Here is a 25,246-nt window from a genome sequence, read left to right as displayed (position 1 = left end):
TTGTGTTCACACAAAAACTTGAAAATGAATGTTTATTGCAGCATTATTCATAATAGTCAAAAAGTGGAAACAATCCAAATATTCATCAATTTATGAAGATAAATGTGATATAACTACATAATGAAATATTACTTGGCAATAAAATAGAATGAAGTTGTGATACATGCTATAACATGGATGACCCTCGAAAATATTATGCTAAGTGAAAACAGTCAATCACAAAAGACTACATATTGTATGAGGTCGTTTATATAAAATGCCCCAAATAGGCAAATCCATAGAGACAGAAAACAGATGAATGGTAACCAGGGTCTGGGCAAAAAGGGGAATGAGGAGTGACTGCTAACAGGTAAGGAGTATTTTTTTTAAGGTGGTGGAAATGTTTTGGGTAGATGAAATTGTAATGGTTACACAATCTTGTAAATATACCAGAAAAATCACTGAATTGTACACCTTAAAATGGTGAATCCTGTCTTATACCACAATTTTAAAATTGGAGGATAATTTTTAGTTTTGAATTTCTATTCGTTATTGAACATCTTTTTTTTGTCAATATGTATTAAGCCCTTGTTCATTTGAACAACCCGATTTTTCTGCTTTGTATTCTAGTGGGCAAGAATGTCAGCAACAGGCATTTTGGTTTTCCCTAGGCCTTTATTCATTGTTACAATAGTGCTCATATTGGTACATGTGTCCCAGCAAAAAGTAGCATAGATGAAGGAGTGGTATTGCATAGTCAGTGTGTTGAAGATCACCTGTTCTTCTCCCACCCCAGGTGCCTTCAGGACAGTGAGTAGAACTACACCAAAGCTGACCAGGTTTTCACTATGCTCCAGGTGAGATCTGGGAATCAAGTGGGTAAAACGTGGATGTTTCCTGTATTTCAGAAAGGCCAGAAAATTGAGGCCAGGTGGTCTGGGTATGGAACCCAGGGCATCTGGCTCTTTGGACGTCCCAACTCCTTTTCTTTAGTTCCTCTAGACCGAGAGCAAGATCCCAGTGGAGGCCTTCAAGCAAATCCCCTAAAAGGAGCCCTTTGATGTCTTCTTTGTCTTCATTCACATCCTCTTTGTTTCCTCTTTTTACCAGCCTAACTAAGGCCATGCCCAGGACTGGGGTTGGCGGCCTGGCTCACCAGAAAGCCAAAGTTAACTTGCAGGCGAGGTAACATAACCACTCGAAGAACCAGTTGTTCTGTGTATTCGCCCCACTCATGATCACCATTTATTTTCATAATAAAGAGTGATGTTACACATTGTACACTGCATGTCCTGGATTGCTCTTCCCCTGCCCCAACCATGAGCCAGCAGGGCCAGGACTGAAAGACCCTGCATCCCTGTTCATTCCTGGCTGGTTGTAGGAGATACATCAATCAGGCTTGCATTCATAGGTAATTTGTCAGTAAATCCTGATGAGAAAGGGCACACGCTCCTTCCAGAGATGGGCCTTGGCCATGAGAGACAGTGGGACTCTGTCAGATGCTCAACCTGGAGCCCAACAGAAGCGGGCATGTTACCTGGCACAACGGGGGCTTCCATCCACCGTCCCGACCCATCCCTTTCCTGAAGGTGCACTATGCGAGGAGGAGTCTCAGGTTAGCATGTGCAGGGGGAGGGAAGATTCAGTCCATCTGCCCAGCTCATTCCTCAGAGAGCTTACACCGGGTGCTCCATGTCCATGTTCTTGAATGGGTTTAGCCACTTGTTTTCACTTCTAAGCAAACAGCAGCAGCACAGAATCTCAGGTTACGGTCATTTCGGTAGGAAATTTCTCAACAACTGGCATTTAGCAGTTCTGAATTGCAGGCAAGAGTTGAATGGGACATTTGCACAATTTATTTTCCACACTTCTGTAATACTTGCACGTTAGACAATCAGCAGGTACACTTTTCGAAATTAAAATAATAGTGGTACGACGTTTTCAAGTCACAATCCTATAGATTATTACACAGGAGAGGTACCACGAGTTTACAAATTATGCCTCCACTTTTGTGTTTGGCATATGTTATTTCCTATCAGTTGCCACTTCCCTACCACTTGCCACTTTTCAATTCTTTATGTACATGTACATTCAGGAGCCATATGTTGGAGTGTTAATCTCTTAAAACTAGGAACTAAGGGGATAGTTGCAATCACATAAAGAATAATGCCAACTTTGTTCTTCCCTGTAGTGCCTCAATACTCAAAGACAAGCTCCTGTACCTCTCTAAGCCTTGGTCCTCTCACCTAGGGAGCAGAGACCACACTGTGCACTTCTCAGCCTCATCGTGGGGACTACAGATGGTCTCACATGTTACTTATCAACCACAGTGTCTGTTCAGGCACTCAGAGCTCAGAGCTGCCTGGGTTCCTTTGTGTGCAGGAATCATGGAACCCATCACATGGCCCCTCTACTTCCTCTCTGTACACCATCAGGCTTCCACAGCCTTGACCTCCTTTTCTAGCCAGCTCAGACCCCGTGGTCTTCCAGTCTCTCATCCTCCTGCCAGTTCCCACAATTCCTTGTGGTCTCATGCTCCTGAGCAAATGCTAACCCTAAAGTCTTCTTCATCACATACAACTGTATACCCAAAGTCACAGTTTCTAAGTAGCAGAATTGAGATGTGAAACTAGACAGTGGGGCCTCAAAGTCTTGAGTATGGAATAGCTGCACACTCATTTAACCACCAGTCTTTTATTTTAATCTCCAAAACATCATGTTGCATGAGCATTAGTGCTATTCTCATTTAAAAGAAGATAAAAATTAGGCCCAGAGGAGTAACATAGTTAATACAACTCAGGATTTTGGTATGCAGTCACTCACCTGGGCGACCCTCAACTCTAACATAGATCCATACTCAATGTAAAAATATAGTTAGACCTGAAGAAGTCAGCACAAGGGAAATGACTCAACCATTTTCCTCTGGTCATGGATAGATGTGCTCTTGGAACACCCCTTTTCTTACTCCAATCTTTAGTTCGTGTGTACACTCTCTCCATTTTTAGACACAATAAGAAAACTGTGGATTTGATGTTCAACTATAGGGTGAAGCAGCAGAGACAAGAAAGAACATAGAATGAAATGAAGGTTTCCAGGGGAACATATATTAATTTACAAGATTAATTATGTTCCTATGGTTTTTCACATTTTATTTAAGTATTAATGCTCTCTATCTCTCTCACTAACCTCCCGTTCCTTGATCTCTCTAATTTTCTCCCACTTTCAGACCTTCTAGCACTTTCTTTCCCTTCCAAACTTGATTGCAGGCTCCATAATTTCATGCACAATTGAGGCAAAATCCTCAACTTCCTTGCAGTGTCAGCAGGGTCACTAAATTTTATTCATGATAATAGCCTGGGAATCAGAAATTGGTAAATGCACACTGGTGCCACGGACAGTATTTCTATAGTTAACTGCTTTCCGTTGAATTGAAACTATTAAAGTTCAAAAGATATATTCTACCCCCTTTGCAAAACAACCAAAAATTAATGGCAAGTGAAAAATTGGAAAAGTATTTGTAACGTATTTTAGTGAGAGAAGATTAATATACTGGACATATAAATAAATCTGACTTAGCTGAAAGAGTGATGTCTATGGCCAGCTATTATATATTTCAAAGAAATATTAAACTAATTCAAATATATACACATTTTAAAGTATATATAAAAAGCAAGAGATAAATACATGAAAAAGCAAATTTCAGAATATACATATAATAAAATCCAACTGATTAAAAAGAATACATATTTACATATTAACATACATATATGAATTTCATTGTTTGAAAATCATAGTAATAATAGATATTTACTTCTAGTGCTTTGTTCATGGTTTCTACAACTCTTCAGTAATACCTCTTACTTTCCTCTATTAGAAAGTATTTTCCTGTTAAATAAGGTATCAAAAGCATCAATCACAAGAAATAGAGAAAAAAATATTAGGAACAACTTGTATTTGTATGTTCTAAACTAAAATGGAACACTTTATTATCAATATTTTAATAGATAAATCTTTCAAATAAAAATACATATACTATACACAAATATATATGGGAAATATAAACTTAGTTTTCAAGAGTGGACATCTTGGGACTTGGGACATCTTGGGGCAACACAAGGGACCCTTGTAGTGATGAAACTTCTGTATCTTTATCAATATCAATACATTGCTTGTAATATGTATTAAAGTTTTGCAAGATATTAACTTTGAGGGAACCTATGTAAATACCATAAGAGATTGCTCTGCATTATTGATTACAACTGCAGAATCTACAATTATCTCAAAATAAAATGCTTAATTAAAAAAATGAAGGGGAAATAAACATGTTTGCAGTTTTTTTAAAAAAGCATAGACATCTTGTGGGAATGGGATAGGAAGGAGATAACATGGTAATTTTCTTCTATAAATACATGTCTATTGTATTAGGGGTTATATTTAGAATAAATAATGAATTTTGAAATCTGCAAAAGTAACATTATATTTTGATAACACTGGATACCCCTGCTTGCAAATCACATCCCTAAAGTAATGTTAATCATATATTTTTTAATTTAAAAAGAAGATTGCAAAAAGCTTTTCAGATTATGTATCTGTGTTTATGAATTATGTATATAGCTCATTGTGTATAATCCCATATAAATCCATAATACCCATAACATTATAGAAAGTTAATGTTAAGAAGGTTGAATACATAACACTTAATTAGATGACCTCATTTTCTCCTTACAATAATCCTAATAAGGTAATGTCCGTAATCACCCCTCACTGACAATAAACCCATTCTTTGTACTTATCATGTTTTTGAATTGCAATATCATTTTAGAAATATATGTACATATGTGTTTCTGTATCTATGTATCTCTGTCTAACTATTTATCTACTTATCTATCTATCTATCCACTCTCCTAATAAAGTTCCCATTTGCTGCTTACCTACTATGACAAAGGTCAGAGCAAAGAGGTCACGGTCATGAGTGACCACAAGGCCAGTGGCTACAATGGCATGGCCCACACGACCAAGCTATGGATGTGAGGCAGTCACCCTCCTAAAGCCACCAGGACTAGCTGTACATCATCTAGAGATCAGTCTAGAGTATTTACCTTCTAGCAAGAAGCAAATGAAGATACAGAGAAAAAACCCTGAATTTTAGAAGCCTTTGTTTTCTCCAGCGCCATTGCCCCTTTCCTCCCCGCCTCCACAATACAACTACCCATGTACCCAAAGCATCATGATAGAGAATGGTTCGGTGAAGGGGAAGGTTAACCTAAGATACTGTGAGTATTCTCAACAGGACAGACAGAATGCTGAACTAAGCAAAGCCAGATGTAGGTGGAGCCAATTAAGATGATCAAACCAGTTAAAGAGACAACGGCCCTACATATTTTTTGCACACTGGAATACATGTTGAGCAAATTTGAGTCACCGCTCAGATAAGGCCATAAATTTTTCTCCTTATCCTCAACTTAGTGCTAAATATATGAGTACATCATACTCTTCCCAGTATGCCCTTTTCTTGTAGCCACCTGAAGTAACAGGATAGAAATCCACCTAAAATCAGATTCAGATGTCAAGACTGATAATGCCACACACACAGCAAGAGGGTATGAGAAGATTTATTACTAACATAATGAGCCTTCTCAGGAGGGCACGGTGGGCCTCCCAAACTAGTCTAAAAACAGCTTGAGAGACCAAGAATAGGAGACTGACTTGAGATTTGTGTGTTGTTTAAGGGGTAGGGCCAGGGTGAGAGTTCCTGTGCACAATCAGGTGCTTGCATGGTTTGAATCTCTTACTGGTGCTGAAGGACAGAGCACCTAGACTTTCTTATAAGCTTACCTGGTGTGGGGCAGAAGGAAAAGATGCATGACTGAGGTTTAAAAGCTGTCAGCAAATACTTTAAAAAAGAGTTAGACTCTTTATTATATACTTCCACGTGGAAATTTACTTTAGAAAACATCATTCATGACAAGATTCTCCTGTAGAAATCCCAGGCATGTGTAATAGTGCTTTACACAAGTGCAAAGAGCCAAGCCTCACTTACAGCAACCCTGTCTTCAGCCTTAACTCACTACCACAGTCTAGTGTCTCTGGTTTCCTCTGGATCAATATGGTTTTCTCTAGATATTCACTGGTTCCTGATGGAAGACTAACACTCTAGACATCTCTCTGAACTGGTGACTACTGAGGTACAACTGGTCTTGTTTTTGTTTTTGTTTTCTGTGCAGGTAACTGCTTGTGCCTGTTGACCAGACTATTCACCTCTGGCCTTAAGACTCTAACAACTGCAGCCTCTTTTCCCCGGACCCAGGACTCTTACCTCAGTACAGTATTGTAGTAGGTTCTCAGTGAATGATTACATATATATACACACATATATATGTACACACATATATACACATATATAAAAAGAAATGAGTTATCTCTCACTAGAAAGATTAAGAATAATATCTATCAGAATTACAGTAAGGAGAAAATAGAGAAAGTTTGTTTTGACACATAGTAGGCCTTCAATACATGTTAGTTTTTTTACTCCTCTCTTCTGAAAATGAGGTGATGTTCACATAAATAGCATAACACTCAGGGACCGCAGGGAAATGTAAACACAAAAAGTGAAGTGTACATACTATTATATATTGTATGAGTTTTGGTGCTCTTTTGGAGTGCTATGATATGTTACCTGATGGAGGTGAGAAGAGGGATGGATATTTGGACCATTTATTTTTATTATTTCATAAACATTCCCATCTATTATTCTGTCTTTATATTTAACATAAGAAGTGCACATTTCCATCGAAGTTGAAAAATAACGGTTCACAATCCCTGAATATGCAAAATTCAGTCAAAATGTCTGCACCATTGCGTACAAGAAATAGTAAGTTATCGGTTAATAGTTTGCCGATAATAAGTTATTGGCAAAACTGTTGCATGTGTCTATTAAATGATAAAACAGAACAGTCAGTTTATAGCTTACCTTGGGATTCTGAAGTGGCATTGGCATAAATCTGTATTAAATTGACCTTTTAAAATTGTCATAACTTTCCTTGTAATAAAAGGTGTCTAGCACCACCATGAGTGTACTGAAGCTGGAAAAAAATGGTGAGAAGGCACAAGGTTTCAATTTATAGAGACCACCCTTGGGTATAAACAGAGGCCTGTAACGGACAGCCTACTAGGTAATCAGAGGAAGCCTGAGACAAAGACTGTGGCTGAACTCTGTACTAAAGGACAGTCTATTGGAAACAATTCATTTCCATATGCACAGGGCTGCCTGTGTAGACATAAGACCAAGGAACAAGGGGGATTTGAGATGTCTCAGAAGATTTCTGTTTTGACAAAATGATTCAAAGACCAAAAAGCACCTGCATGCCTTGAATCTATGAAAGACCTATGGGAACTTTACTCAGTCACATCCCCAGAAAATGAGAGCAATGTGACCAGAACATATCTGTGATATCTGCCTAACTCCACGTGGGGAATGTGATTAGACTGGTCAATGGAGACACAAGACACTGATAGGACTTCTTTTAGAAAGAAGAACATGTAAATAAAAAAGTCACTCCATGCGGTTTAAGGTAAATTTAAGATGTTCTTCCTCACACCTTCTCCTAAGATGTTTACAATCAAATCATTCTTCAAGTGTTTTAACAATTAGTAACTGTTTGTAGATATGGACCATTTTGTTTAGACCAAGGAGATGAGATTACCCATGCATATATTTGGGTCATTAAGTAGAATGTTGAAATAGGTGAAAGAAAATATTTTTGTTTGTTTGTGTTGTTTAAGCTCATTCCTGGTCACTGCAGCAGGAGCCAAGAGAAATGGAGAAAGCAGAAGAGCCTTTCCCTTTATTCTTGAGTTAATCTATACACCACAGATATCCTTTGCCAGGTGTTCCAGACGGTCCCAGGAATATCTGTCAATGTTGAGTAGGACTGTTTTACTTTTATTGGAGGTCTTGACATAAAGGTTCTGGAATTCAAAACTGCTATGGAAGTATGATTTCTCCTATACAGAAGCTTATGTTTATTGACAAGGACCTGGATTTAGCAAACAAGGGAAAAAGTACAAGAGCGCAGCCATGAAGTACACAAAGCAGAAAGAATTGCACATTCATGTGTGTGTGCATGTGCACACATACACACAGTCAACCAATTTTACGTTTGAAAATTGATCAGGTGATAATGAAAAGTGATTATTCAAATTTACATTGAAAACCAACATTATATGCCAGAGACTTCACCTGTATCAGGCATGTATAATGCTTTCAAAATTCTGTCTCAGTTGCTTCCCATGATTACAAAATATTTATATCTGTTCTACAAAATACCTTCCAAAATAAATATTTTTTTAGGCCGGGCGCGGTGGCTCAAGCCTGTAATCCCAGCACTTTGGGAGGCCGAGACGGGCGGATCACGAGGTCAGGAGATCGAGACCATCCTGGCTAACACGGTGAAACCCCGTCTCTACTAAAAAAAATACAAAAAACTAGCCGGGCGAGGTGGCGGGCGCCTGTAGTCCCAGCTACTCCGGAGGCTGAGGCAGGAGAATGGCGTAAACCCGGGAGGCGGAGCTTGCAGTGAGCTGAGATCCGGCCACTGCAGTCCAGCCCGGGCTACAGAGCAAGACTCCGTCTCAAAAAAAAAAAATAAATAAATAAATAAATAAATATTTTTTTGAGTAAGAAACTATATCGCATTTTCTTCTCTCTCTCTATTCAACCACAAGATATCCAATATTAACAGTTTGATGTGTATGCTCATGACAAATCTATAAATCTATATTTTATTCATATCTATAGCTATGTCTATATCTATTATAGATAAATATATAATGCATATGTAAGCATATTCACATACTACTGTGTATCTTGATATTTTCAATTCTATGTCATTTTTCTCATTTGCATTTCTTTAATCACTAGGACATTTGGATATATTTTCATATGTTTGATTATAATTTAAGGTTCTTTTGTAAGTAGTATACATATGATCTTTTATTCTCTCCATTGAAATTATGAATACAAGTATTAGGTTGGTACAAAAGTAATTGTGGTTTTTGCCATTAAAGGTAATATATTAGCCACATACCTACAGTATACATTATAAATATAATCTGCCAATGTTCCCTATATATCAACTTGTTTCCCACACAGAAGCTCTTCCTAAGCTTTCCTTTCGCTTTCTAATTAGGAACATTATATGGCTCATTGCGAAACAATCGACCCTTGTACTGGAGAGTATTGACCTCTGCCTGACCATCTCGATCATAAATAAGGAGATTGGCTGGGCATGGTGGCTCAAGTCTGTAATCCCAGCAGTATGGGAGGCCGAGGCGAGTGGATCACTTGAATCCAGGAGTTCAAGACCAGTCTGGCCAACATGGGGAAACTCCGTCTCTACTAAAAATACAAAAATTAACTGGGCATGGTGGTGCATGCCTGTAATCCCAGCTACTCGGGAGGCCAAGGCAGGAGAATTGCTGGAACCCAGGAGGTGGAGGTTGCAGTGAGCAGAGATCGTGCCACTGCACTCCAGCCTAAGCAACAGAGTGAGACTGTCTTAAAAAAAATGTATATAGAGATATAGATATATAGATAACCGAGGCATTTTTTATTAGTTTCATTTTTCTGCATTCTCTTCATCTCCTAGTTTAAGATTGGATTAGTTTCACTTACCATGTTCTTGAGGTTCATCCATGTTATAGCATGTATACATATTTTTACCGCTGAATAGCATTTCATTATGTGACATACCGCATTTGCTTATTCATTTACCAGTTAATAGATATTTGGATTGTTTCCAATGTGGAAGCATAATTATGCTGTTGTAAACATTCATGTAAGAGTCTTTGGGTGGGCATAAGTTTTCATTTTTCTTGGGTAGATTCCTAATAGTGGTATTGTTGGAACATATAATAAATTTATATTTAACTTTTATCTTTTCAAAATTTCTAAGTATAAAAAACTTCATAATAAAACTAGTATCTAGTTATCTTTGGATTTTTTAGAACTTTCCAATGAAGTTAAGGTTATTCACATTTGTTAACGTGTTCTAATTTATCTTTAGTAAATTGTTTTTTCACATCCTTTCTCTACTGCAGACTTCATATTTTAATTATCAATCTATATTAGCTGTTTATGCTGATCATTTTTATTGTTTTTCTCAGTTTTTTGCCTCTTAAATTTGCTTCTATTTATGACATTAGACAGTAATTTTAAAGAAATGAGAATATTTATTTTTGTGGATTTTTTCACTTTTTATCTTATAAATTATTTGTTCCTGTAAAGTTTGATAATATTCACTGTTATTTAATCATAGACATTTATCAATTACATTATAAAATTTTAACTCTTAAATTTAATTGCTATGTGTTTAGTAAAATGTCATAAGCCAAGGGTTACAAACAGAAGTCCTCACGTCCTAAAAATAATTGCCCAGAATCATTTATGGAATAATTATGTATTTTAATATTTGAATATGATAAGTCTCTTCAAATAATTTTTTTTACATTTTACTTGTTAAATTGTTTTCCAAAGTGGCTGCACAAATTTGTATTCCATCCAGTAATATATAAAGTTTCTAGTTTCTCCATAACCTCATATTTGTTATTGTCTGTCTTTAGGTTATAGCCATTTTAGTGGGCGGGGAGTTAAATCTCATTTTTGTTTTAATTTGCATTTCCCTAATGTTTAATGATGTTGAATATCTTTTAACCATATCTTCTTTCATTAAATGCTTATTCAAATCTTTTGCCCTTTTTATTTTTATTATTTGCCTTCATGTTATTCAGCTGTAGACAATCTTTTAATATTATCAATATTTCATTAGATATATGATTTGCAAACATTTTATCCCAATGTGGGATATGTCTTTCATTTCCTTAATAGTATTTTTGAAGTGTAAAATTTTTTATTTTGATGAAGTACAATTTATCATATTTTTAAATGGATTATGCTTTTGCTGTTATTCCTAAGAAATCTTCGCTTAACTCGAGGTTAAGATTTTCTCCTATATTTTATTCTAAAAGTTTTATACTTTTAGTTTGTACATTTAGGTCTATGATCCATTTTGAGGTCATTATTGTGCATAATTTGCAAGGGAAGGGTGTAAGTTTATCTTTTTACATGTGGAATTTCTATTATGCCGGCATCATTTATTTTAAAAATATATAATTTTTAAATGTCCTGGCACTATTATTAAAATTAATTGACCATAAGTGCAGAAGTTTATTTGTGAACTTTCAATTCTGATCCATTGATATACATATCTGTGCTTATGCCAGTACCATACTGACATAACTATAGCATTATAATAAGTTTTGAAATAAGGAAGTGTAAGTCCTTCAACTTTGCTCTTCTTTTTCAAGATTGTTTTGGCTATTTTGGGACCTTTGCCCTGCCATATAAATTTTAGTATCAGCTTGTCAGATTTTCTTTTCTTTTTTTTTTTTTTCCAGAAACACCTGCTGAAATTTTGATAGGGATTGTATTGGATCTGTAAATCAATTTGGGGAATATTGCCATGTCTTTTGATTCATGAGCATGAGCTGTCTGTATTCACCTGTCTCTCCAGTTTTGGGGCCAAGCATTTGTCCTGTGACCTAAATTCTCTGATGGATATGAGCAAAGTTGTTGATTTTTCAGTTTTTTTCACCCCTTTTCCTTGTTATAAGGACAAGAGTGATGACCTTCAAGCTCTTTATCTGTCAGACCAGAAAACAGAAGTCTAAATTAACACTAACTTAGTTCCAGGAAAATATAAAAACTTTGCTTCAATATATATCCATTCTTCTGCCCCTCCTTTGTGTTATTATTATCATATATATTACATTGATGTGTACTATAAGCCCCCAAAATATAGTGTTATAATGATTGCCCTATATAATCTTGCATCTGTAGAGAAGTTGAGAGTAAAAATATCTTTATCTTTTTTTACATTAACCTACACATTTATTCTTTTCATTACTCTTCATTTCTTCCTGTAGATCCTAATTACCATCTGTTGTCACTTCTTTTTTCCAATATAGTGCCATTACTTCCCCTTCCTTTGTGTTATCATTGTAATAAATATAACGTCTTTCATGTTATAAAGCTATCAATACAGCTTTATAATTATTATTTTATGCAATTGTGTGTTAAGTCATTTAAAAGGAAAGAAATAGGCTGAATCCAGATTTTGGCTCTTGTGAATAGTGCTGCAATAAACATGGGAATGCAGATACCTTTTTGATATATTGATTTCCTTTCTTTTGGATATATCAAGCAGTGGGATTGCTGGATCATATGGAATTTTCATTTTTAGTTATTTGAGGAACTTCTATACTGTTCTCCATAGTAGCTACACTAATTTACATTCCCACCAACAATGTGTGAGGGTTCTCCTTTCTCCACATCATCACCAGCACCTGTTATTATCTATTTTTTTGATAAAATACATTTTAACTAGAGTGAGATATCTCATTGTAGTTTTTATTTTAATTTCTCTGATGATTAGAGATGTTGAGCATTTTATATACCTGTTGGCCATTTGTACCTATCAAAGGAAGAATGGGTTAAAACATGTGGTTTGTATAGCCAATGGAATATTCTTCAGTCATAAAAAAAGAATGAAATACTGTCATTTCCAGAAACATGGATGGAACTGGAGGTCATTATGCTAAGTGAAACAAGCCAAGCACAGAAAAACACATTGATTGTTCTCACTTATATGTGGAAGCTAAAAAATGATCTCATGAAGATAGAGAGTAGATTGGTGGTTACCAGAGACAGGGAAGGATAGGAAGGAAGGGAGATGAAGAGAAGTTGATCAATGGATGCAGATACATGATTTGATACATGTAATAAGACCTAGGGTTTGATCAGTAGGGTAACTATAGTTTACAATAACCTATTGTACATTCCAAAATAGTTAGAAGAAAGTAATTAAAATGTTTTTAATGTAAAGACAAATATTTAAGGTGATAGATATCCCAAGTACACTGATTTGATCTTTGCAAATTATACGAATGTATTGCTATCACATGTACCTTCAAACTATGTGTATCTATTAGCATCAATGAAAATTTTTTTAAGAAGAAGAGAGAAATAATACATATATATACCGTTACATTTACCTATGTAATTATCTTTACCAGTGCTCATTATTTCATTGTATAGGTTCATATTAGCATTTGGTGTTACTTCATTTTAGCCCGCAAAAATTTCCTTAGTCTTTCTTGTAAAGACAGGGCTACTAGCAATGAATTCTTTCAGTCTTTGTTTACCTGGGAATATCTTTTTTCACACTCTCACTTTTGAAGTTTGGTTTTACTATTAGGTTGATGCAAAAGTAATTGCAGTTTTTTACTTTTAATATTCATTACTTTTAATGGCAAAAAACGCAATTACTTTTGCACCAGCCTAATAGATATGCAATTTTGGCTTGACTTTTTTTTCTTTCTTTCTGCGCCTTGACAGTCATACCTTTGTTTTCTGGCCTCCATTATTTCTGATGACAAATCAGCTATAATATTATTGTGACTTTCTTGTATTTGATGATTCCATTTTGTCTCACTGCCTTGCAGGTTTGCTGTCTTTGGTTTTCAACAGTTTGTGATGTGCTAACATCTCTTACTCTTTATTCTATACTCTTTATTCTATTTACAGTTAGTTGAGATTCTTAGATATTTAGATTAGCGTTTTTCATCCAACTTGGGATGTTTGGGGAAATCATTTCTTCAAATATGTTTTAACAGATTCATTTCAATATAACTCACATACCATACAACTCATCCATTTAAAATGTATAATGCAATAGATTTTAGTATCTTCACAGAATTATGCATCAATCACCACAACCAATTCTACAATATTTTAGTCACCACTAAAAGAAACCATACTCCTCTTTAACTGTCACCCCAATCTCCCCATACCTTTAAGCTCTAGGCAATCACTAATATACATTTTGTCTGTATAGATTTGCCTATTATGGACATTTCACATAAGTGAAATTATATAAAATATATGGTTATTTGTGACTGGGTTCTTAAAGTTAGCATGTTTTCAAGATTCATCCATGTTGGAGCATGTATCAGTACTTCATTTATTGCTGAATGATAGTCCATTGTATGAATATACCACCTTTATCCGTTCATAAGTTGGTGGACATTCAACTTGTTTTAAATTTTTGGCTATTATGAATAATGTTGCTATGAAAATTCATGCACAAGTTTTTGTGTGGATATGTTTTCACTTCTGTGTACATGATTAGAAGTGGAATTGCTGGATTATATGATAACGCTATGTTTAACAATTTGAATACCTGCTAGACCATTTTCAAACTTGGCTGCACCATTTTATATCCCCACCAGCAAAGTATGAAGTTTGCAGTTTCTCCACATCCTTGCCAACACTTACTATTTTTATTATAGACATCCTAGTGGGTATGAAGTTGTATCTTATTGTGGTATTGATTTGTATTTCCTAATGGTTAGTGATACTGAGTATCTTTTCATCTGCTTATTGGCCATTTGTATATCTTCTTTGGAAAAATGTCTATCCAGTTCCTTTGTCCATTTTGAATTCAGTTGTCTTATAACTTTTGAGTTGTAAGAGTTTATTTATATATTCCATATACAATTTCCTTTTAATACATATGATTTGCAAAAATAGTCTCCAATTCTGTGGGTTGCCTTTTCACCTTGATGGTATTCTTTGAAGCATAAAGCTTTTATTCTGATGAATGCAATTTATGTACCTTTTATTTTGTTACTTATATTTTTGTTGTCATAAAAAATAAACCATTTCTTAATTCAAAGCCACAAAGATGACTTTTGTTTCCTTCTAAGACTTTTAGAGTTTATCTCTTACTTTTAGATCTTTGATCATTTTGAATTAATTTATATATATGTATATATATTTGAGACAGAGCCTTGCTCTGTGGCCCAGGCTGGAGTGCAGTGGCACAATCTGGGCTCACTGCAACCTCCACCTCCCGGGTTCAAGCAATTCTCCTGCCTCGGCCTCCCGACTAGCTGGGATTACAGGCACGCACCACCACGCCCCATTAATTTTTGTATTTTTAGTACAGATGGGGTTTCGCCATGTTGGCCAGGGTGGTCTCCAACTCCTGACCTCAGATAATCCACCCACCTCGGCCTCCCAATGTGCTGGGATTACAGGTGTGAGCTACTGCACCCGGCCAATTTTTGTATATTTCCATGTGGACAGTCAGTTATCCCTACACCATTTGAAGACAACACACCAATTTCCTCCACTAAATGGTATTGGCACTCTTTTCTCATATCAGAGAACCATAAATACATAGGTTTATTTCTGGATTCTCAATTGTACTCCAACAGACATTTATATGTCTATCTTTTTACCAATATCACCATCGTGATACATGTAGCTTTGTAGTAAGTTTTAAAATTGGGAAATTGAATTTCTCCAACTTTTTATTTTCCATGATTGTTTTGGCTATTCTGAATCCATGCATTTTATTTGGATTTTAGAATGAACTTGTCGTTTTCGGAAAAGAAGTGAAGTGGTATTTTGATACGGGTTGTGTGGAATCTGTAGATAAAATTGGGGCATAATGACATCTTAATAATATTCTGTCTTCAGATCCATGAACAGGAAATTTTCTCTCATTTGTTTAGATTTCATTTTATTTTTTTTCAATGATATTTTGTAGTTTTAAGTATATAAGTTATCTATTATTGGTTAAATTTATCTCCAAATATTTTATTCTTCATGGTATTATAAATGGAATTGTTTTATAAATTGTATTTTCAGAGTGTTCATCACAAGTGTATAGAAATGAATTTATGTTTGCATATTTATCTTGTATATTACCACCCTGTTGAACTTGTTTATTAGTTCTAATAGTTCGACTCACCCTATGGGGCCTGTTTATGGATTCCAATGGGGAAGGAATGGCTGAAATCTCTTGAATGATACTGATGTTTACCTCTTGAGTGTATGGCCTCCAGTGCCCAGAGAACAGAAGTACTCAGACCCTGCTTACTTGCAGCTGCCCACATCCCATGAGGATGTGGGTACTCACTCACAGACTAAACTGAGCAGTCACCTTCATTCATTCATAACCACATGCTGAAAGACAAGAATGTGCCATGCTGTGTGCCAGGTAGCAGGACAATGCCTACATTAGCTCTAAGGCTCAGCCAGCCCCTATTTCTCTGTCTCATATTTAAAGGGTTGTGAAGAGGACTTACTCCAGTCACAGAGATTTCCTTCCTAGGAAAGCTGCCCCATTGGGGCCACACCAATACTGGATGACCTGCTTCCATCTCTGCTCATCAAGATCTGTTGATAAGTTCAAACTGTAGAGAGGGCCCCTCAGAGAGGATACTTCCCAGTGTCACATCCCCATAATGGCTGGCCAAAACTTCTCCTCAGCTTCTTTGTATGATCCTCTCTTCCATACTCTCTGCACACTCCTTTCCCTGGGTCTAATACATCACCCAAGATCCCCAATATTAACTTACCCTCAGAGAATATAAACATAATTTATGTACACAGCCACGTGTGTGATTACACATTGAAGCAGAGATTCCAAAGAACTATGTATAATGTATTTTGGGCAAAATAAATGACCTCGAAAAGCATGGAAGGAGAAAGTAACATAATACTTTTTCTTCCCATATTACTTGAAATAATATTGCTCTTTATGACAGTCCTATATTAATTTTGTCCCACCACATACATACATTTTCCAGACCATGGGAATTTTTGAGACATTTTTTGTAAAGCCACAGTTTTTCTTTTTAAAAAAAAAAAAAAGAAGAAGAAAAACAGAATTATTCAATGTTTTGGTGTCTTAAACCTCTTCTCTTGTTTTGTGAGAGGATAATGATTCCTGTCTTCAAGAGGAGGCAAGTTCTTGGAGTGATTCACAATCACCAGTAGAACTTGATAGCCTTGTCAATGAAAACAGTCAAACAATCATAATTTTTTCACAGGGATAAATGAATGAATGGATAGATATTATCCCAGGCATCCCAGTTTGAAAACGTCATTTCTAAATGGCTTGTTAGCATCTGAATAGCAAATTCTGTGTGAATAGAACAAGATTGAGCTTGGTCAAGAATTCTGGATGATAGCAAAATGAATACCTAGAAAAAGTAGCAAAACCCTCATTCACGGATATGTGTCTATGGCATAAGGGAATTATCTCCACAATGTCTTTGGCCAGCAGCCACAGTTCTATCTGATAGTCAGATCTAAACTCTGCAGAAATACTACATGTAAAAAAGAAATATGTAAAAGATATTGATAGTGAGTATTAAATTTTGCCTAAGCTTGTCAAAGCAGTCTGTGTTGTGATACAACTCACTGAGCTGATGAAAGGAGTTGAGGCTACAAAGGAGGGGAAAAGCCTCTGAATAATCTCTGGTAGGATACAGAGATAAAACAAATGAAAGTAAAGAGCAAGTATTAACACACAAGGAGAGTGCTCTGGTTGAGAATATGACTCCAGAATGCAGGCAAAAACTCGCTGGTAGATAGGAGTCCATGAGACTTTAGAGTCAGAGAAAATTTAAGGGGAGTATATAATTTTCAGAGGGACAGGTTCAATTAATTGTAAACAATTTCCTTTGAAATCCTACTAATGAAGGTTTAGGAAACTGAACATCAACTTATCTTTACTACTCTCAGTGCTCCTGGTTCTTCTCTGCCACCATGAATGACTGGCAGATACGCGGGCACATTTCTTCTAACATTTGTGCCAATTCATTGCGTAAAGGAACTATGTAGCATCCTGTAGAAACCAGTGTGTTCCTTCTTCAATTGGTCCTACACCAGGATGACCTCAGACCCCTGTAGTGTCCCATCAGCTATCTCTGAGCCCTGTCTATTCACCTGAGAGGACCCCAGTCTTCACTCCAGTCATACTAGATTCCCTCTCCCTTCCACCCATCCAGCCTCCATAAGTCCTATCCATTGTTCTGGGTACAGCTCCTCTTCAAGGAGACTCTGACATCTCCAGTGAGGCTTCCCTTCTCCTTTATACATTAATGTAGTTTTACAGAGGTCATCATAACTTCCACACAGACCTAGACCTTGTTCAGTGGTTATCTTGATATTTCACAGCACATAGGCCACAAAGGATGTTGAGTGACCACATAAATGCTCATTTATGAGTCAGAATCATTGATTCTGGTGATCACAATATCTCTGGGACAGAGGTTCTGTGGTGCAGTGGTTAAGAGTACTGGCCCTAAAGCCATGTCATACTGTTCATGTCATCATGTTCAAATCCAAGATGTGGCCCTCACTAACTTAACAACTCTATTGATGATGAAAATAATGATGGTGTAGGTGAAATCCTGCTCCCTGTACCAAGAGGCCTAGGTGTTGGGGGTCATGGGTAATGACTAGTCCCTGAGGTGCTGTGTCATTCAGGCAGAAACACAGTTTGTTGACATAGAAAAACTGAAGTAAGGGGTAGGGTATTAAAACTTTTAGAAATACTATATTCTAGGTATTATACATTTTTAATCTCCCTTGATCCTACCATTTTTATTACCATGACTCATATCAAGTGTTAGAAGTGACTTTCCTCAGAGAAAAAATAATGTGAATTACTTTTCAGGAACTCAAGTCCTGGAAATACTAAACATCCCAATATTTTTCTATCCTATCATGTGGATAGACTTTCAATGTCCTCAAGTATATTGTTTGTATTTTCTCTTAAATAGTGAACTATACTACATTTTAAAATTAAAAAACTATAAAATTTGAAATGTTTTGTGTATAGTGATACATGTACATATACATATGGCTTTATATACATATAACTACATATTAATGTCTTTGGTATAGCTTTCTCTCTATATAGCATATACAAATTGTGCATAAATAGCATATACATTATTTATAAGTGCATATATATATACACACACACACATATACATACATACACACACACACATATACATACATACACACACAAAAAGAGGTGTAGGAAATTATTTATGACCTATATTGAAGACATAGGGTTAATATGCTTGGCATATAAAGATCTCTTAACAAATAGAGAAATTGGCAAATAGGAACAACAGAAAGCACAAAGAACTATGTAAATATACAATAAACATTTGAAAATGTGCTCAACCAAATCAAATGGCAAATAAAAATCCAGAGATATCATAATAAGGAAAACAGGTAAGGTAATATATTACATACAGGGTAATCACAATTTTGCAAAGAAATGTATTTTATGTGTATATACATTGGAGTGTTTTGATATATGAGAATACATTACAGAAAGAGAAATCTGAAGAATATGCACCAAGTGATTAATTGTGAATGGATAATGAAGTACCTAAAATTACTACTAAAAATTGCTAATATGTGTTGGATCTTTCAGCTCTCAAGCAATGCTGTGAGGTGTATTTAGAGAAAGCATTCAGTCACTTTTCTTATTGGTAGAATGTAAGATTAGAAGTATGAGTATTCCTTTAACAACAAAAATCAACTTGAATCTCCAATGGGCTTTCCGGCTAAAAGCTGAAGGCCAAGTAAAAACCTTGGAGCTAGGGCATTTTTTTTTTTTAATCTCCCTGCTTCAACTTACTGTTCATAGCGCGTGCCACCCAAAAAAGATAAACGAAGCCTGGTGCTAATAAAATACTTAGGTTATTCTCTGATATCCTCATTTTTTAAGGTGTATATAAGATACCTTTTCTCCTTTGGATCTTTCAAATGTCTGAAGTGTTCCTAAGATAATTACGTAAGTCATAAAACAGCAGTTATTGTGAAAATGAATGATGATTTTAAAATTATATCCATTGATAGACATACTTCGGCAGTAAGATCATTAAGTCTTCTTAAACGTGTACTAAGTTCAGGCTATATAAATTCAAATTGTAACTATGATAGGTCACATTTTTTAGTGTTTACAAGAGCCTAGCAGTGTTCAAGGACTTTGTCTGGGTTGTGTTTTATTTAGTCTTTACAACAACAACCCTATAAAGGAGATATACTTATTTTCCTCATTCTACACAAGTGGCAATCCAGGCACACAAAGGTTAAGTAACCTGGCCAAAGCACCTAACACCATTCCTCTCGTAATAGCTGAAGAAGTTTTAAAATACACTGACTCCAGATAGTTTATTTTTTAAGCTCCCAAAGGACAATGTACTTTTTTGTTTTATTTTTTCCCTTCCAAATTTTACACAAAATGAAATTGACATGAAGTAAGTGACTCAATGGCAGCCAACTAGTGAGTAGATGGTACTGAAATTTGAAGGCAATCAGTCTGTTAAGAAAATGTGATTTTTTTAATAACATCAGTCCATGAGGTTTGAAGTTGAGCAAAGCCCTCCATACCTTACATCAGTGAGCATTTTAATTTTAAAAGCAGTGATAATTATAATACAGCACACTATTTATAAGACAACTGGGCTGTTGAAGATGCCCTGGACTATTGATAATTATTTCTGCAAAAGGGAAAACAACAGGCACAGAAATAGATTGGAGATAGCCTATAGAGGATGGGGAGAAGGATTGACTTCTAAGAGACATGAGGAAATTTGGTGGGGGGAGGCAGGTGATGGAAATGTTCTGTATGTTGATTGTGGTGGTGAAGTTATACTAGGCATACGTTTGTACAAACCCACAGAACTGTACACCTAAGTGATGGTATTAGGAGGTGGGGCCTTCGGGAGGTGATGTGACTCATAACTGGGATTAGTGCCTTCATAAGAGAGGCCCCAAAGAAACCCCTTGCCCCTTCCACCATGTGAGGTTACAGCAAAAAAGGCAGTCATCAATGAAACAGGAAAACACAATCATCAATAAGCCTGTCACAGAACACACCACGGCATGAAGATATGCCATAATTTATTTAATCTGATCAATTTTTAGATTGATAAATATTTAGATTATTTTCAATCTTTTATTATTTAAAAGAAATTTTCAGTGAATATTCTTGTATCCACCGTATTTTGCAATGTGCAAATATTACTTCAGGGTAGATTCTTAAAGTGCAATTTCTGGTCTATGGCTACGTGCATTTGTGTACTGATAATTGCCACAAATAATCATCACAGACGGTATAACAATTTGCATTTCCACTAACAACATACAGTAGTGCCAGTTTTCCAACCCTTTCTCCAATAAAATTTGTCAAAAGTTTTGTTGTTAATCTGATAGATGAGAAATAATATACCATTATAATTATATTTTGCATTTGCTATTATTAGTGAGATTAAACATTTTCTCAAATGTTTAAAACATACTGATGTGTCTTTTTGTGAAGAGTCTGTTCATATACTTGCATATTATTCCACTGGATCATTGTTCATTGGTCTTTATGAATTCATAGGTGTTTGCTAATATATTGAAGAACTTAATAATGCATAGTTGTGAATATGAATAGAAGACAGAAAAAGAAAAAGAAACCACTAATATTAATCAAAATTAAATGTATCCCCCAAAATTTTCATTACAAATATGAGATAATAAGATATCCCAGGCTTCTTTCTAAAATATATTTTAAAACATCCTTATTCCCTTCCTCCATTAAAATCAGAGCTGCTCCTGTATGGCTGACTCTGATCTAAGCCCTGGGGTTACAGGCAGCAGAGACAAAGACACACCTGTGAATTAGCATTGATCTGCAAAAAACGGAAGGTACCGGTGGAATTCTCATGACTCAGTAGCCCCTCACCTCCTTCAACCCTTGACTGACTGTATTGTTTACTATGTGCTGAAGATACATTGCTGAACAAGACGGAAAAAAAAGGGGCCCTTCATTCAGGCAACTTCCAGTTTAACAACCCAAACTCCCCACCGCTTCGAAGGGAGAGTAAAATATTTTATATACTCAGAGGAAAAGAGCACATGCATTCATTAGGAAGGGTGCAGGGCTCAGAGAAAAGGTGCAGTTGAGGAGAGCACCTGGGATCTGCGATCTGCCTTGAGGAAGGGCACCAACAGTGGTCCCCTCTCCTGACAGAAAAGTGGAAGAGGTGCTAAGACCATCCTTACCTGGTGCCATCAGAGAGGGAGGACTGTTATGACTTCCTGTGGATCCTTACAGGGAAAAGCCCTCTTTTGGGGGCAACTGTGGGGATGGCACAATGCCACTGTGAGCCACCATTTGAAATGAGAAAAAGCGGTGTGGCAGAAAGAATGAGTCTGGTGCAGACCAGTGATTAGTTTCCTAGGATTAGAGGTCTATGTCTACCTTCTTTTAGAAGAGGGGCAGCGGTGAGGCCATGATGAAAGCCCTTGCCCCAGAGTTCACTCAAGAGCAGGTGTTCCTTCTTCCCTGGCATGGCTCCATGAAGCAGGGAAGGAAACGCACAGGAGGACCACCCTAGAGCCCCGGGCCTGTCTGGCCTGAAATTGCCTCTCCTCCCTAGCCCACAGTCCCGATGCTCCTTCTACTTCACTGGGCTTTTGGGGGCAGAAAATGTGGTTGGTAATGCCTCGAAGGAGCCCACAAAATGAGGAGGGAGTTGGCTCACCAGTACAAGGTATTTTGGTGTTAATCCTATTCCATGAGTACAGAGTTGTTTTTCTCAAGCCTATGCTCAGGCCCTGAATATTTAGGTGGGGAAAATACTGTGAGAATGGAACACATACACACTGGGGTAGTTTGGCATTAATGTCATCTCTCTGCTTTCCCTACATCCCTATCCCACTTTATCTTTGACTATTGCAATGCAAGACATATGCTGGGCAATAACGGTGAAAAGACTCAGGTAAGAGGAACAGAAAAAAGATGAAAGGATGTTTGATACTGATCTGCAAGTCAGGCTGCATCAGCTTTCCAGCGGCCTCGTCAGGACCTTGACCATATTGTGTAGAAAATTAAGGGCTGTAAATTTCCCTCCTAACAATGCTTTAGCTGCATCCAAGATTCTGGTATGTTGTCTCTTTGTTCTCATTAGTTTCAAAGAACTTGATTTCTCCCTTAATTCAATTATTTACCCAGGAGTCATTCGGGAGCAGGTTGTTCGATTTCCATGTAGTTGTGTGGTTTTGAGGGAGTTTCTTAATCTTGAGTTTGAATTTGATTGCACTGTGGTCTGAGAGACTGTTATGATTTCAGTCCCTTTGCATTTGAAGAGGAGTATTTTACTTCCAATGTGTACTTCCATGTGATCAATTTTAGAGTAAGTGCCACATGGCACCGAGAAGAATGTATATTCTGTTGTTTTGGGGTGAGAGTTCTGAAGATGTCTGTCAGTTCCACTTGATCCAGAGCTAAGTTCAAGTCCTAAATATCCTTGTTAATTTCTGTCTCGTTGATCTGTCTAATTGGAGGTTCTGGCCAGGGCAATCAGGCAAGAGAAAGAAATAAACCAGGTATTGAAGGAACATATCTCAAAATAATAAGAACCATTTATGACAAACCTACAGCCAACATCACACTGAATGGGCAAAAGCTGGAAGCATTCCCCTTGAAAACCGGCACAAGACAAGGATGCCCTCTCCCATCACTCCTACTCAACATAGTATTGGAAGTTCTGGCTAGGGAAATCAGGTAAGAGAAATAAATAAAGGATATTGAAATAGGAAGAGAGAAGTCAAATTGTCTGTGTTTGCAGATGACATGATCCTATATCTAGAAAACCCCACTGTCTCCACCCAAAAGCTCCTTAAGCTGATAAGCAACTTCAGCAGAGTCTCAGAATACAAAGTCAGTGTGCCAAAGTCACATACATTCCTATACACCAACAACAGACAAGCAGAGAGCCATATCATGAATGAACTCCCATTCACAATTGGTACAGAGAAAATAAAATAACTAGGAATACAGCTAACAAGGGAAATAAAGGACCCCTTCAAGGAGAACTACAAACCACTGCTCAAGGAAATCAGAGAGGAAACAAGCAGATAGAAAAACATTCCATGCTCATGGATAGGAAGAATCAATATCATGAAAATGGCCATACTGCCCAAAGTAATTTATAGATTCAGTGCTACTCCCATCAAACTACCATTGACATTTCTCACAGAATTAGAAGAAACTTTTAAAATTCATGCAGAACCAAAAAAGAGTTCATATAGCCAAGACAATCCTAAGTAAAAAGAACAAACCTGGAGGCATCACACTACCTGACTTCAAACTATACTACAAGGCTACAGTGACCAAAACTGCATGGTTCTGGTACAAAAACAGACACACAGACCAGTCGAACAGAATAGAGAACTCAGAAATAAGACTGCACATATACAGCTATCTGATCTTCGATAAACCTGATAAAAACAAGCAATGCAGAAAGGATTACCTATTTAATAAATGGTGTTGGGAAAACTGGCTAGCCATATGTAGAAAACTGAAACTTGACCCCTTGCTTACACTTTATACAAAATTTAACTCAAGATGGATTAAAGACTTAAATGTAAAACCCAAAACTAAAAACTCTGGAAGAAAATTTAGGCAATACCATTCAGGACATAGGCACGGGCAAAGATTTCATGACGAAATTGCCAAAAGCAATTGCAACAAAAGCAAAATTTGACAAATGGGATCTAATTAAACTAAAGAGCTTCTGCACAGAAAAACTATCATCAGAGTGAACAGGTAACCTACAGAAGAGAAAATTTTTGCAGTCTATCTATCTGACAAAGGTCTAATATCCAGAATCTACAAGGAACTTAAATTTACAAGAACAAAACAACCCCATTAAAAAGTGGGCAAAGGACATGAACAGACACTTCTCAAAAGAAGACATTTATGCGGCCAACAAACACATGGAAAAAAGCTCAACATCACTGATCATTAGAGAAATGCAAATCAAAATCACAATGAGATACCATCTCACACCGGTCAGAATGGCAATTATTGAAAAGTTAAGAAACAAGAGATGCTGGCAAAGTTGCATAGAAATGGGAACGCTTTTACACTGTTGGTGGGAATGTAAATGAGTTCAACCATTGTGGAAGACGGTGTGGCAATTCCTCAAAGATCTAGAACCAGAAATACCATTTGACCCAGCAATCCCATTACTGGGCATATACCAAAGGAATATAAATCATTCTATTACAAAGATACATGCACACGTATATTCATTGCTACACTATTCACAATAGCAAAGATATGGAATCAACCCAAATGCCCATCAATGATAGGATTAAGAAAATGTGGTACACATACACGATGAAATATCATGCAGCCATAATAAAGGATGAGATCATGTCCTTTGTAGGGACATGGATGGAGCTGGAAGCCATTATCCTCAGCAAACTAATGCAGCTACAGAAAAACACATACTGCATGTTCTCACTTATAAGTGGAAGCTGAACAAT

This window comes from Chlorocebus sabaeus, chromosome X (genome assembly GCF_047675955.1).
Source record: "Chlorocebus sabaeus isolate Y175 chromosome X, mChlSab1.0.hap1, whole genome shotgun sequence".
Lineage (NCBI taxonomy): Eukaryota > Metazoa > Chordata > Mammalia > Primates > Cercopithecidae > Chlorocebus > Chlorocebus sabaeus.
Note: the sequence above shows the minus strand (reverse complement) of the source record.